We start from the raw sequence: 17,047 nt of genomic DNA on the forward strand, positions 1-17,047 counted from the left end.
TAGACCTTGGTGGATCTTAGTGGACCTTGGTAGACCTTAGTGGACCTTGGTAGACTTTAGTGGACCTTGGTAGACCTTAGTGGACCTTGGAAGACTTAACTGGACCTTGGTAGACCTTATTAGACCTTGGTAGACCTTAGTGGACCTTGGTAGACTTTAGTGGACCTTGGTAGACCTTAGTGGACCTTGGTAGACCTTAGTGGACCTTGGTAGAGTTAACTGGACCTTGGTAGACCTTAGTGGACCTTAGTAGACCTTAGTGGACCTTGGTAGACCTTAATGGACCTTGGTAGACTTAACTGGACCTTGATAGACCTTAGTGGACCTTAGTGGACCTTGGTAGACCTTGGTAGACCTTAGTGGACCTTGGTAGACCTTAGTGGACTTTGGTAGACCTTAGTGGACCTTGGTAGACTTTAATGGACCTTGGTAGACTTTAGTGGATATTGGTAGACCTTTGCGGACCTTGGTAGACCTTAGTGGACCTTGGTAGACTTAACAGGACCTTTGAAGACCTTAGTAGACCTTAGTGGACCTTGGTAGACCTTAGTGGACCTTGGTAGACCTTTTTGGACCTTGGTAGACTTTGGTGGAATTTGGTAGACCTTAGTGGACCTTGGTAGACCTTAGTGGACCTTAATAGACCCTAGTGGACCTTGGTAGACCTTAGTGGACTTTGGTAGACTTTAGTGGACCTTGGTAGACCTTATCGGACCTTGGTATACTTAACTGGACCTTAGTGGACCTTGGTAGACCTTAGTGGACCTTGGTAGACCTTAGTGGACTTTGGTAGACTTTAGTGGACCTTGGTAGACCTTAGTGGACCTTCGTAAACTTAACTGGACCTTGGTAGACCTTAGTAGACCTTAGTGGACCTTGGTAGACCTTAGTGGACTTTGGTAGACCTTAGTGGACTTTGGTAGACCTTGGTAGACTTTAGTGGACCTTTGTAGACCTTAGTGGACCTTGGTAGACTTTAGTGGACCTTGGTAGACCTTTTTGGACCTTGGTAGACTTTAGTGGACCTTTGTAGACCTTAGTGGACCTTGGTAGACTTTAGTGGACCTTGGTAGACCTTATTGGACCTTGGTAGACTTAACTGGACCTTGGTAGACCTTAGTGGACCTTGGTAGACTTTAGTGGACCTTGGTAGACCTTGGTGGATCTTAGTGGACCTTGGTAGACTTTAGTGGACCTTGGTAGACCTTAGTGGACCTTGGAAGACTTAACTGGACCTTGGTAGACCTTATTAGACCTTGGTAGACCTTAGTGGACCTTGGTAGACTTTAGTGGACCTTGGTAGACCTTAGTGGACCTTGGTAGAGTTAACTGGACCTTGGTAGACCTTAGTGGACCTTAGTAGACCTTAGTGGACCTTGGTAGACCTTAATGGACCTTGGTAGACTTAACTGGACCTTGATAGACCTTAGTGGACCTTAGTGGACCTTGGTAGACCTTGGTAGACCTTAGTGGACCTTGGTAGACCTTAGTGGACCTTGGTAGACTTTAATGGACCTTGGTAGACTTTAGTGGATATTGGTAGACCTTTGTGGACCTTGGTAGACCTTAGTGGACCTTGGTAGACTTAACAGGACCTTTGAAGACCTTAGTAGACCTTAGTGGACCTTGGTAGACCTTAGTGGACCTTGGTAGACCTTAGTGGACCTTGGTAGACCTTTTTGGACCTTGGTAGACTTTGGTGGAATTTGGTAGACCTTAGTGGACCTTGGTAGACCTTAGTGGACCTTAATAGACCCTAGTGGACCTTGGTAGACCTTAGTGGACTTTGGTAGACTTTAGTGGACCTTGGTAGACCTTATCGGACCTTGGTATACTTAACTGGACCTTAGTGGACCTTAATAGACCCTAGTGGACCTTGGTAGACCTTAGTGGACCTTGGTAGACTTTAGTGGACCTTGGTAGACCTTAGTGGACCTTCGTAAACTTAACTGGACCTTGGTAGACCTTAGTAGACCTTAGTGGACTTTGGTAGACTTAAATGGACCTTGGTAGACCTTAGTGGACCTTGGTAGACTTTACTGGACCTTGGTAGACTTTACTGTACCTTGGTAGACTTTACTGTACCTTGGTAGACTTTACTGGACCTTGGTAGACTTTACTGTACCTTGGTAGACTTTACTGGACCTTGGTTGACTTTACTGTACCTTGGCAGACTTTACTGGACCTTGGCAGACTTTACTGTACCTTGGTAGACTTAACTGGACCTTACCAGACTTTACTGGACCTTGGTAGCCTTAACTGTACCTTGGTAGACTTTACTGTAACTTGGTAGACTTTACTGGACCTTGGCAGACTTTACTGTACCTTGGTAGACTTTACTGTACCTTGGTAGACTTAACTGGACCTTACCAGACTTTACTGTACCTTGGTAGACTTTACTGGACCTTGGTAGACTTAACTGGACCTTACCAGACTTTACTGGACCTTACCAGACTTTACTGTACCTTGGTAGAGTTTACTGGACCTTGGCAGACTTCACTGTACCTTGGTAGACTTTACTGGACCTTCGTAGACTTTACTGGACCTTGGTATATTTTACTGTACCTTGGTATATTTTACTGTACCTTGGTAGACTTTACATTTACATTTACATTTTCAGCATTTAGCAGACGCTCTTATCCAGAGCGACTTACAGAAGTGCTTCTATAGTGAACATTTCATTTCTCAAGTTTAGGAAAACAACAGTCAAAGAACACAAATCTGCTAAAACCTGTTAGAACCAAAGTGACTTTTTTTTTTTTTTTTTTTTTTTAATGGAAAAGAATGGAACAAAATGTTAGAAAATAAGTACAAGTCAGCCTAAGTGCTTAGTAAAGAGGTGGGTTTTTAATCGTTTTTTAAAGACAGCAAGAGACTCAGATGTTCGGACAGACAGAGGAAGTTCATTCCACCACTTCGGTGCTAGAAGTGCTTGTAACTCAGTGCTTGTAACTTTGTGATCATTGGTATTCCTGGGTGAGGTAGGCTATTGGTTAAAGTATATTATTGGCTGTAACTTGTTTTAGAATAACTTGTCTTAGAATTTATCTCTGCAACTTCGATTATTAACTTGCTTAACTGTGGCTGCATTAATCTGTGTTCTGCTGATTGGTTAAAGTGGTTTCAGGTGACTGTTGTTAGGCCTGTTAGAGGCCTAGGTGTGAATTGAGGGGCAGGGCTTCTCTATCTTCTAGGTTTTAATATCTGTCTGAATTGTTTAACCTATCTATCTTTTTTACTACTAATCTAAACTAATTTGGGTAAGTACTATCAGTCTCTGACATTGTCTAAGCTATCTACTTTTCTCAGCATGTGCTACTCAAACATTCCTGTGCTTATATCTCACAGACCCTGCAGACATCAGAGGGCACATTATAGAAACAGCAACGCCAGCAACCTCATCTACCCCCAACTGTTGCAACAGTCTCAAACAGTGGTGGTAGGTGGGGTCTGGAATTGTCAATCAGCCGTCCAAAAAGCTGACTTCATCTCAGCTTATGCACTTTCTCACAGCCTTGACTTCCTGGCACTGACTGAGACGTGGATCACCACCGAGAACTCAGCAACACCAGCAGCCTTATCCTCTGCCTACACCTTCTCTCATACACCGAGAGGATCTGATAGGGGTGGTGGTACAGGTTTGCTCCTGACCAAGAAATGGCAATTCACTACTGTGAATGTTTCTCACCTTAACATTTCATCTTTTGAATTTCATGCTATTACGGTTACTTTTCCGATTACTCTTAATGTCATTGTTATTTACAGACCACCTGGCGCACTGGGAGACTTCATAGGAGAGCTGGATGTTCTTCTGAGTTTCTTCCCTTCAGATGGTACTCCTCTGACTGTTCTTGGTGACTTTAATCTCCCTTCACTTCAGTCCTCCTGTCTTCTTCCTCTTCTTTCATCTTTCGACCTCCTCTTTAATCACAGAACCTCCGACACACAAAGGAGGCAATCTTCTGGACCTGGTCTTCAGCCGTCCAGCTTCTGTTCTGGACCTCACTGTCACCCCACTGCACCTCTCTGACCATCACTTTGTGTCCTTCTCTCTCTGTCTCCCAACTCTTCCTACCTCCAACCACACTTTCACCCTTACAACACGCCCCAATCTTCACTCTTTATCTTCCTCCCTGTTGATCTCCACCATCCTAACTTCACTACCTAACCCTGACATTCTTGCTACCCTTCCACTTAACTCTGCAACTAATACTCTACTTTCTTCTCTTTCAACATCTCTCGATCAGCTCTGTCCTCCTACCCTCAAACGAGGAAAACCTTCTCACCCTGCTCCTTGGCTTTCAGACGCATTGCGCAGCAACAGAAGAGAATTGAGGGCAGCTGAGAGAGTGGAGGAAATCTAAGCTTGGTGTTGATCTCCACTCCTACCACGATCTGCTGTCCAGGTTCTCATCTGATGTGACTGCTGCAAAAACATCTTTTTACAAAGCCAAGCTTGAACAATCTGCTGCTGACCCACGTAAGCTTCATGCTATCTTTTCCTCTCTTCTGAACCCTCCTCCTCCTCCCCCTTCTGCCTCTCTCACTGCTACTGACTTTGCAACATTCTTCCAGGACAAGATTGACAAAATCAATCAATCCTTGTCTCCGACTGACCCACTTTCAACTGACCCTCAACCCACCAACACACTCACCAGCTTCACCCCACTCACCATGGATGAGGTTACACAGCTCCTCTCATCCAGCAATCCCACTACATGCACACTTGACCCTATACCATCCACCATCCTCAAAGACCTCTCGCAGGACCTAATCCCCTTCATCACACCCATCATCAACAACTCCCTGACATCAGGTGTTGTCCCTACTGCTTTTAAGAAGGCTCAGGTCATTCCCCTTCTTAAGAAACCTACACTAGACACTATAGACATTAACAACTACAGACCTGTCTCACTCCTCTCTTTTCTATCCAAAATTCTTGAACGTGCTGTCTATAACCAACTATCTGCCTTTCTTACTCAGAATGATCTCCACGATCCGTACCAGTCTGGCTTCAAGGCAGCACATTCTACAGAAACAGCACTTGTAGCGGTTACTGAGGAGCTTCATGCAGCCAAAGCAGCCAAACTGTCATCTGTTCTTATTCTTCTTGACCTTTCTGCAGCCTTCGACACAGTGAATCACGGCATTCTCCTGACCACTCTCTCCAACCTTGGAGTAACAGGTTCAGCATGGCAATGGATGGCCTCCTACCTGGAAGGGCGCTCCTACCAAGTGTCATGGAGGGGATCCATATCTCCCCCATGCACTCTCTCAACCGGTGTTCCTCAGGGCTCTGTACTTGGCCCACTTCTCTTCTCTATATACACCCGCTCTCTGGGTAAGGTCATAGCCTCCCATGGCTTCTCCTACCACTCCTATGCAGATGACACTCAGCTTGTTCTGTCATTTCCTTCTTCAGACACGCAAGTCTCAGCTCGCATCTCAGCATGTCTGCGAGATATCTCACAATGGATGTCGGCTCATCATCTAAAACTTAATCCCAGCAAGACAGAGATGTTGCTCATTCCTGGAGGTCTGTCTCCAACCCAGGACCTAGTCATTTCTCTGGATGACTTCCAGATTAGACCATCTGATAAGGTAAGAAGTCTTGGTGTTGTCCTGGATAACCAGCTGACCTTCTCTCCTTATATAGCCAACATGACGAGATCATGCCGGTTCCTCCTGTACAACATCAGGAAGATTCGGCCATTTCTCTCTAGAGAAGCTACCCAGATTCTGGTGCAATCACTTGTAATCTCTCGGTTGGACTACTGCAACTCCCTCCTGGCAGGAGCTCCCATGGCCACTATTAAACCCTTACAGCTCATTCAAAATGCAGCTGCCCGTCTGGTCTTTAACCAACCTAAACACTGCCACATCACCCCACTGCTGCGTTCTCTTCCCTGGCTTCCTGTAGCTGCACGCATTCAGTTTAAAACACTGACGCTCGCCTACAAAGCCAAAAATGGACCAGCCCCAAGCTACCTTCGGGGTCTAATCAAACCCCGCTCTGTACCACGCAACCTCCGAGCCTCTAGTCTAGCTCGACTTGAGCCTCCATCCAGGACTAAAGGAAGACAAGCATCAAGGCTGTTCTCTGTTCTAGCGCCCAAATGGTGGAACGAACTTCCTCTGTCTGTCCGAACAGCTGAGTCTCTTGCTGTCTTTACAAAACGATTAAAAACCCACCTTTTTACTAAACACTTAGGCTGATTTGTACTTATTTACTAACACTTTATTCCAATCTTTTCCACTTAAAAAAAAAGGCACTTTGGTTCTAACAGGTTTTAGCAGAGTTGTGTTCTTCGACTGTTGTCTATCTAAACTTAAGGAATGAAATGTTCACTATGGAAGCACTTCTGTAAGTCGCTCTGGATAAGAGCGTCTGCTAAATTCTGAAAATGTAAATGTAGAACAGAGAACAACCTTGATGCTTGTCTTCCTTTAGTCCTGGATGGGGGCTCAAGTCGAGCGAGACTAGAGGCTCGGAGGTTGCGTGGTACAGAGCGGGGTTTGATTAGGCCACGAAGGTAGCTTGGGGCTGGTCCATTTTTGGCTTTGTAGGCGAGCGTCAGTGTTTTGAACTGAATGCGTGCAGCTACAGGAAGCCAGTGAAGAGAACGTAGCAGTGGGGTGATGTGGCAGTGTTTGGGTTGGTTAAAAACCAGACGTGCAGCTGCATTTTGAATGAGCTGTAAGGGTTTAATCGTGGACATGGGAGCTCCAGCCAGAAGGGAGTTGCAGTAGTCCAACCGTGAGATTACAAGTGATTGCACCAGAATCAGGGTAGCTTCCCTGGAGAGAAATGGACGAATCTTCCTGATGTTGTACAGGAGGAACCGGCATGATCTTGTCATGTTGGCTATATGAGGAGAGAATGTCAGCTGGTTATCAAGGACAACACCAAGACTTCTTACCTTATCAGTAAGTCTGTATACTGAGAGATGGTCTGATCTGGGAGTCATCCAGAGAAATTACTAGGTCCTGGGTTGGAGACTGATCTCCAGGAATGAGCAACATCTCTGTCTTGCTGGGATTAAGTTTTAGATGATGAGCCGACATCCATTGTGAGATATCTCGCAGACATGCTGAGATGCGAGCTGAGACTTGCGTGTCTGAAGGAGGAAATGACAGAACGAGCTGAGTGTCATCTGCATAGGAGTGGTAGGAGAAGCCATGGGAGGCTATGACCTTGCCCAGAGAGCGGGTGTAGATAGAGAAAAGAAGTGGGCCAAGTACAGAGCCCTGAGGAACACCGGTTGAGAGAGTGCATGGGGGAGATATGGATCCCCTCCATGACACTTGGTAGGAGCGCCCCTCCAGGTAAGAGGCCATCCATTGCCATGCTGAACCTGTTACTCCAAGGTTGGAGAGAGTGGACAAGAGAATGCTGTGATTCACTGTGTCGAAGGCTGCAGAGAGGTCAAGAAGAATGACAGATTACAGTTTGGCTGCTTTGGCTGCATGAAGCTCCTCAGTAACCGCTACAAGAGCTGTTTCCGTAGAATGCGCTGCCTTGAAGCCAGACTGGTACGGATCGTGGAGGTCATTCTGAGTGAGAAAGGCAGATAGTTGGTTATAGACAGCACGTTCAAGAATTTTGGATAGAAAAGAGAGGAGTGAGACAGGTCTGTAGTTGTTGATGTCTGTAGTGTCTAGTGTAGGTTTCTTAAGAAGGGGAATGACCTGAGCCTTCTTAAAAGCAGTAGGGACAACACCTGATGTCAGGGAGTTGTTGATGATGGGTGTGATGAAGGGGATTAGGTCCTGTGAGATGTCTTTGAGGATGGTGGATGGTATAGGGTCAAGTGCGCATTTAGTGGGATTGCTGGATGAGAGGAGCTGTGTAACCTCATCCATGGTGAGTGGGGTGAAGCTGGTGAGTGTGTTGGTGGGTTGAGGGTCAGTTGAAAGTGGGTCAGTCGGAGAGAAGGATTGATTGATTTTGTCGATCTTGTCCTGAAAGAATGTTGAAAAGTCAGTAGCAGTGAGAGAGGCAGAAGGGGGAGGAGGAGGAGGGCTTAGAAGAGAGGAAAAGATAGCATGAAGCTTACATGGGTCAGCAGCAGATTGTTCAAGCTTGGCTTTGTAAAAAGATGTTTTTGCAGCAGTCACGTCAGATGAGAACCTGAGGGTAGGAGGACAGAGCTGATCGAGGGATGTTGAAAGAGAAGAGAGTAGAGTATTAGTTGCGGAGTTGAGTGGAAGGGTAGCAAGCATGTCAGGGTTAGGTAGTGAAGTTAGGATGTTGGTCTACCAACTTTACTGTACCTTGGTAGACTTAACTGGACCTTACCAGACTTTACTGTACCTTGGTAGACTTTACTGGACCTTGGTAGACTTTACTGGACCTTACCAGACTTTACTGTACCTTGGTAGATTTTACTGGACCTTGGTAGACTTTACTGTACCTTGGCAGACTTTACTGTACCTTGGTAGACTTTACTGGACCTTGGTAGACTTTACTGTACCTTGGCAGACTTTACTGTACCTTGGCAGACTTTACTAAACCTTGGCAGACTTTACTGGACCTTGGTAGACTTTACTGGACCTTGGTAGACTTTACTGGACCTTGGTAGACTTTACTGTACCTTGGTAGACTTTACTGGACCTTGGTTGACTTTACTGTACCTTGGCAGACTTTACTGTACCTTGGCAGACTTTACTGTACCTTGGTAGACTTAACTGGACCTTACCAGACTTTACTGTACCTTGGTAGACTTAACTGGACCTTATCAGACTTTACTGTACCTTGGTAGACTTTACTGTAACTTGGTAGACTTTACTGGACCTTGGCAGACTTTACTGTACCTTGGTAGACTTTACTGGACCTTGGTAGACTTAACTGTACCTTGGTAGACTTTACTGTACCTTGGTAGACTTAACTGGACCTTACCAGACTTTACTGTACCTTGGTAGACTTTACTGGACCTTACCAGACTTTACTGGACCTTACCAGACTTTACTGTACCTTGGTAGACTTTACTGTACCTTGGTAGACTTTACTGGACCTTGGCAGACTTTACTGTACCTTGGTAGACTTTACTGGACCTTGGTAGACTTTACTGGACCTTGGTATACTTTACTGTACCTTGGTAGACTTTACTGTACCTTGGTAGACTTAACTGGACCTTACCAGACTTTACTGTACCTTGGTAGACTTTACTGGACCTTGGTAGACTTTACTGGACCTTACCAGACTTTACTGTACCTTGGTAGACTTTACTGTACCTTGGTAGATTTAACTGGACCTTACCAGACTTAACTGGACCTTACCAGACTTTACTGGACCTTGGTAGACTTTACTGTACCTTGGCAGACTTTACTGTACCTTGGTAGACTTTACTGGACCTTGGTAGACTTTACTGTACCTTGGCAGACTTTACTGTACCTTGGCAGACTTTACTGTACCTTGGTAGACTTTACTGGACCTTGGTAGACTTTACTGGACCTTGGTAGACTTTACTGGACCTTGGTTGACTTTACTGTACCTTGGTAGACTTTACTGGACCTTGGTAGACTTTACTGGACCTTGGTTGACTTTACTGTACCTTGGCAGACTTTACTGTACCTTGGCAGACTTTACTGTACTTTGGTAGACTTAACTGGACCTTACCAGACTTTACTGTACCTTGGTAGACTTAACTGGACCTTATCAGACTTTACTGTACCTTGGTAGACTTTACTGTAACTTGGTAGACTTTACTGGACCTTGGCAGACTTTACTGTACCTTGGTAGACTTTACTGGACCTTGGTAGACTTTACTGTACCTTGGTATACTTTACTGTACCTTGGTAGACTTTACTGTACCTTGGTAGACTTAACTGGACCTTACCAGACTTTACTGTACCTTGGTAGACTTTACTGGACCTTGGTAGACTTTACTGGACCTTGGTAGACTTTACTGTACCTTGGCAGACTTTTCTGTACCCTGGTAGACTTTACTGGACCTTGATAGACTTTACTGTACCTTGGTAGACTTAACTGGATTTTACCAGACTTTACTGGACCTTGGTAGACTTTACTGGACCTTGGTAGACTTTACTGGACCTTACCAGACTTTCCTGTAACTTGGTAGACTTTACTGTACCTTGGTAGATTTAACTGGACCTTACCAGACTTTACTGTACCTTGGTAGACTTTACTGGACCTTGGTAGACTTTACTGTACCTTGGCAGACTTTACTGTACCTTGGCAGACTTTACTGGACCTTGGCAGACTTTACTGGACCTTGGTAGACTTTACTGGACCTTGGTAGACTTTACTGGACCTTGGTAGACTTTACTGTACCTTGGTAGACTTTACTGGACCTTGGTTGACTTTACTGTACCTTGGCAGACTTTACTGTACCTTGGCAGACTTTACTGTACCTTGGTAGACTTAACTGGACCTTACCAGACTTTACTGTACCTTGGTAGACTGAACTGGACCTTACCAGACTTTACTGTACCTTGGTAGACTTTACTGGACCTTGGTAGACTTTACTGTACCTTGGCAGACTTTACTGTACCTTGGTAGACTTTACTGTACCTTGGCAAACTTTACTGGACCTTGGCAGACTTTACTGGACCTTGGCAGACTTTACTGGACCTTGGTAGACTTTACTGGACCTTGGTAGACTTTACTGGACCTTGGTAGACTTTACTGTACCTTGGTAGACTTTACTGGACCTTGGTTGACTTTACTGTACCTTGGCAGACTTTACTGTACCTTGGCAGACTTTACTGTACCTTGGTAGACTTAACTGGACCTTACCAGACTTTACTGTACCTTGGTAGACTGAACTGGACCTTATCAGACTTTACTGTACCTTGGTAGACTTTACTGTAACTTGGTAGATTTTACTGGACCTTGGCAGACTTTACTGTACCTTGGTAGACTTTACTGGACCTTGGTAGACTTTACTGTACCTTGGTAGACTTTACTGTACCTTGGTAGACTTAACTGGACCTTACCAGACTTTACTGTACCTTGGTAGACTTTACTGGACCTTGGTAGACTTAACTGGACCTTACCAGACTTTACTGTACCTTGGTAGACTTTACTGTACCTTGGTAGACTTTACTGGACCTTGGCAGACTTTACTGTACCTTGGTAGACTTTACTGGACCTTGGTAGACTTTACTGGACCTTGGTATACTTTACTGTACCTTGGTAGACTTTACTGTACCTTACCAGACTTTACTGTACCTTGGTAGACTTTACTGGACCTTGGTAGACTTTACTGGACCTTACCAAACTTTACTGTACCTTGGTAGACTTTACTGTACCTTGGTAGATTTAACTGGACCTTACCAGACTTTACTGGACCTTGGTAGACTTTACTGGACCTTGGTAGACTTTACTGTACCTTGGCAGACTTTACTGGACCTTGGTAGACTTTACTGTACCTTGGCAGACTTTACTGTACCTTGGCAGACTTTACTGTACCTTGGCAGACTTTACTGGACCTTGGTAGACTTTACTGGACCTTGGTAGACTTTACTGGACCTTGGTTGACTTTACCGGACCTTGGTAGACTTTACTGGACCTTGGTAGACTTTACTGGACCTTGGTTGACTTTACTGTACCTTGGTAGACTTTACTGGACCTTGGTATACTTTACTGTACCTTGGTAGACTTTACTGTACCTTGGTAGACTTAACTGGACCTTACCAGACTTTACTGTACCTTGGTAGACTTTACTGTACCTTGGTAGATTTAACTGGACCTTACCAGACTTTACTGTACCTTGGTAGACTTTACTGGACCTTGGTAGACTTTACTGGACCTTGGTAGACTTTACTGGACCTTGGTAGACTTTACTGTACCTTGGCAGACTTTTCTGTACCCTGGTAGACTTTACTGGACCTTGATAGACTTTACTGTACCTCGGTAGACTTTTCTGTACCTTGGTAGACTTTACTGGACCTTGGTAGACTTTACTGTACCTTGGTAGACTTTACTGGACCTTGGTAGACTTTACTGGACCTTGGTAGACTTTACTGGACCTTGGTAGACTTAACTGGACCTTACCAGACTTTCCTGTAACTTGGTAGACTTTACTGTACCTTGGTAGATTTAACTGGACCTTACCAGACTTTACTGTACCTTGGTAGACTTTACTGGACCTTGGTAGACTTTACTGGACTTTGGTAGACTTTACTGGACCTTGGTAGACTTTACTGTACCTTGGAAGACTTTACTGTACCTTGGTAGACTTAACTGGACCTTACCAGACTTTACTGTACCTTGGTAGACTTTACTGGACCTTGGTAGTGTGACACCCACAAAGTGTGGTCACATTTGTGTTTATATTTTTCTTTTGATTATTCTTTTTATTTAATCAAATGTGCCATTTTACACTCTTTGCACTTTAAGTCAAAGCCTTACTAAGGAGAGTACGCCTGTGGTTCCCGGTACTGTCAGTAGGTGGCAGTGTAGCGCTGGTTGTGCCGTGACTTGCCATGGCAGCGTTCACTTTTCCCCTCAGACCAGAGAGGCATTCGTGAAAGCAAGCCACGGTTTCCGTCTCATGTTTTTAACCCTGTTTTTCAGGGATATTATCTGTTTATTGGTCTCAAGCTTGGGACCTGTAACAGATTTTTGGAGGCACCGCTGGGATCAGCATCGGGCTGGTGATGCTGGTCCATTAATCAACGAACCCTAAGACGAGTGTGGGTGGAGAGTCCGATCGAGTGGATGCTGACGAATCCCAGGGCTGGTGACGTTCAAGGCAGCGTGTGAGCAGTGATCGTGGGCACCGGAGTGTGAGCAACATGGCGAGCGAGGACAAGGAGAGAAAGGGACTGGTTTGGCAGATTCGAAAGAGTCTGCACACCTTGACGACTGAGGAACTCTTTCAAATCATCAAGTCCATCACAGAGGTACCCGAATTGGAACACGTGACAGTAGAAAGAGACGACGAGGAAGGGTGCATCAATTACATCTGTACCTACAGTATATGCAGTGTAAAACTTTGCTTGACTTAGAGGATAAGGGGTTTTCACATCTGCTAATGTTGATGACCTTATTCAGTGTCGTATAGCTACTGTGGTTAGACCACCAGCTTATTGTTGAGGTTATAATTGATGTTCCAGAGCAGACCCCATCCCACATAGTTCAAATTAGCCACACACCACCACATTCACCTGCAAAAGTAGAACATGCCACCAGTGATTGGTTACCAGCGACAGCCACTAGTCTCAGCACTCACACATCTGAATACCAGCAGTTGTTGATTAGTTATGAAGAATTAGGTAGGAAGCTAGCCACATATAAAATGTCATCTGGCAGTCCTGAACTTAGTAGACAGTCACACACAGGGCAATCTGGAAGTAGACCTCCTACCCTGACCAATGCACCTTCTTCACTCCACAAACCTGAAGCGGTAGTTTCAGTCAGATCTGTCATTTCTACAACGTAGAGAGTTTAAGGTTCATGGGGGTCAGGTAGGCGACACCACAGCGGATATTAGCTACGGCAGTTTGTCCAAACAAATTGATGAAGGCCTTAAAGCAAACCACACTGAAAGTGAGATCATCCAAGGGGTGCTTCGCATCATAAAACCAGGACAGTTCAAGGATATGCTGATTAATAAAGCAGATTTGACTGTGGCAGAGATTAAAAGTTTTCTTCAGTCGCACTTGGGGGAAAAGAGCAGCACTGAGCTTTTCCAAGAACTCATGAGCACCAGGCAATATGAACATGAAACACTGCAGCAGTTCTATATTAATGGTTAAAATGTGCTCTGAAAACCAGATGTTGCGTTTCATGCATGTGCATGAATAATAGTTAAATGAGCAACTTTTGAAGCTCACTTTAAAATGGGGAAGATCTTGCTGTTACACCTGCACTTACTAATGATGTCAACCTCGAAACTTAGATTCGAAACTGTATCGATTGACTTGCAGAGCTGTATTTCGACACATTGCTTCCAAGTCCGTATGGAAATGAAAAAGTCACGTGACGTTTCGAATGTTTTGACCCAGAATCAGTGGCGTAACTAGGAGCTCATGGGCCCCAGTGCAAACAAAAATTTTGAGCCCCCTCAACAAATTTCATTATATATATAGAGTCATTCTATAATTTGGGGTACATTCCATGTCCAATGATTATAATTATATTTATTCTAACTATTTTCTTTAAAAATGTCATATTTTACCTATTAATGGAAAACATTATGTGCATCCTATGCTTCATTTAGCTTGAAATTTGTCATGATGTTCCTAAATGAACAGTTTTTGCTGTGTCTGTTTTTTAAGTTGAGGGTGCCTTGGTTTTAAAATAATGAATAAAATCATTAAGGGCAACAACATCAATTTTTTTTTTTTTTTTTTTTAAGTTTAAATACTAAAGAAAAATAATATTTTTTAAATTGAGTTTCTCTTTTAAATAATTTAAATATCTTTATTTATTAATGTCCGCAAAAGTTCTGTCAACTATGTTACTAACAGAACTCCACTCAGCAACTCAAAAATGGTTTGTTCTAAAACTACAGTATGTGACCAGCATTACATGATATCATTTATCTCTGTGGAGGGTATATTGAACACACTGTGGTGAATGTCCTCTTATTTTTTTATATATTTTATCTATAATAGAACATTGTCAATGAGTATATTAATTGACCGTCAACTATGTTACATACATTGTTATGGTTAAAATTTTTTTTATAATTTTAATTCAAATGTATGTTAAAATTAGACATTATTCTGTTCAAGAAATGACATGTGGTCAGCCAGGCAAGGTCTACCACTGAAGTTATGGGTCAAAATAGGGAAATTGTCAACTATGTTACCTGTCAACTAAGTTACCTAGTAGTCTACATCTACTGTCCCTTTAAAATAAAAAAAATAATTTTTAAGCTTTGCAAATAGTGGATATGTTACACTAAAGGAATATATTAACTTGAACCACTGATTGTTCTATTGAGAGAACATTGTTTTTGTACTTTTTTGATGATGTGAAATGTACCCCAAATTATATGATCCCAGAACATTTCTTTATTGTTATTTGTTTGTTGTTTTTGTAAATTAAAGCATTTGTGAAATGGAAGGATCTTTAAAAAGACCTGTTGTCCTCTGGATGGGATCACATGAACTTGTTGATGACCAACAAGTAACGAGCTTGATCTGCCAGCAACATCTGGCTTATTGTTGATTTATTTATTTTATTAGGATTTTAACGTCATGTTTTACACACTTTGGTTACATTCATGACAGAACAGGTAGCTACTGGTTACACAAGATTCATCAGTTCACAAGTTTAATGTCAAACACAGTCATGGTTAATTTTGAATATCTAATTCACCTCACTTGCATGTTTTTGGACTGTTGGAGGAAACCGGAGCATCTGCAGGAAAACCACGCAGACACGGGGAGAACATGCAAACTCCACACAGAAAGGACCCCGACCTTACGAACCCAGTACCTTCTTGCTGTGAGACGACAGTGCTACACACTCAACAAATATGTGGCGTCATGAAAACACACTTTTTAAGTCAGAGGTTGCTGTTTTGACAAGATAGGCCACCAGATGTCACTGTGGTGTGACGATTCCAACCTTTGTGATATGATGTAAATATTATAATTTTTATTGTTATTATTTTTGCACTGTTTTTATTAATATTTTATTCTATTTTATAATATTTTTTGCACATGTAACTGTTCTGTATATTTTTGTTTTTCCTTATTGTTATTTTTATATTTCCCTGTAACTTGCTTTGGCAATACGAATGTCCTTATTTGTCATGCCAATAAAGCTTCTTTTGAGTTTGAGTTGAGTTTGATCCCGCCTTCTTTGTTCTGATTGGTCGCCTCAACTTTGCAAGGCTGTCCTCAATGTTTATCATTAAATGAACCTTCTAGAAGCCCATAATTTAGTAAGTCAATATACATATAAACTACACGTGCATGTTGTAGGAAGATCAAGGGTGAAGAGCATTAGTGTAAGAATCAACATATAATCAAGGTTCCACCGAGATTTGAACTCGGATCACTGGATTCAAAGTCCAGAGTGCTAACCATTACACCATGGAACCTCTTGAGAAAGCTTATCCTTCTAAGAGAAGCCGGAGAATACACAGACTGTCCTCATACTGACCAGCAGCCCAAACCCCCCCATATAATACCTCAAAGATCTTCTCCCCCACATTTTTCCTTCACCTTTTCGTTACATTTGTACACTACACACACACACACACACACACACACACACACACACACACACACACACACACACACACATACAGGTCCTTCTCAAAAAATTAGCATATTGTGATAAAGTTCATTATTTTCCATAATGTAATGATAAAAATTAAACTTTCATATATTTTAGATTCATTGCACACCAACTGAAATATTTCAGGTCTTTTATTGTTTTAATACTGATGATTTTGGCATACAGCTCATGAAAACCCAAAATTCCTATCTCAAAAAATTAGCATATTTCATCCGACCAATAAAAGAAAAGTGTTTTTAATACAAAAAAAGTCAACCTTCAAATAATTATGTTCAGTTATGCACTCAATACTTGGTCGGGAATCCTTTTGCAGAAATGACTGCTTCAATGCGGCGTGGCATGGAGGCAATCAGCCTGTGGCACTGCTGAGGTGTTATGGAGGCCCAGGATGCTTCGATAGCGGCCTTAAGCTCATCCAGAGTGTTGGGTCTTGTGTCTCTCAACTTTCTCTTCACAATATCCCACAGATTCTCTATGGGGTTCAGGTCAGGAGAGTTGGCAGGCCAATTGAGCACAGTAATACCATGGTCAGTAAACCATTCACCAGTGGTTTTGGCACTGTGAGCAAGTGCCAGGTCGTGCTGAAAAATGAAATCTTCATCTCCATAAAGCTTTTCAGCAGATGGAAGCATGAAGTGCTCCAAAATCTCCTGATAGCTAGCTGCATTGACCCTGCCCTTGATAAAACACAGTGGACCAACACCAGCAGCTGACATGGCACCCCAGACCATCACTGACTGTGGGTACTTGACACTGGACTTCAGGCATTTTGGCATTTCCTTCTCCCCAGTCTTCCTCCAGACTCTGGCACCTTGATTTCCG

General features: G+C 43.3%; 1 non-coding gene across 1 annotated transcript; it reads right to left on the reverse strand.

The window, feature by feature from the left end:
- Positions 1-15,953: 15,953 nt before the first annotated feature.
- Positions 15,954-16,025, reverse strand: trnaq-uug (transfer RNA glutamine (anticodon UUG)). The gene has a single exon. It is a non-coding gene; the product is annotated as a tRNA-Gln (tRNA).
- Between the last annotated feature and the right edge of the window lie 1,022 nt (positions 16,026-17,047).

The sequence above is a fragment of the Trichomycterus rosablanca genome, chromosome 20, assembly GCF_030014385.1.
Source record: "Trichomycterus rosablanca isolate fTriRos1 chromosome 20, fTriRos1.hap1, whole genome shotgun sequence".
In the NCBI taxonomy this organism is placed as follows: domain Eukaryota; kingdom Metazoa; phylum Chordata; class Actinopteri; order Siluriformes; family Trichomycteridae; genus Trichomycterus; species Trichomycterus rosablanca.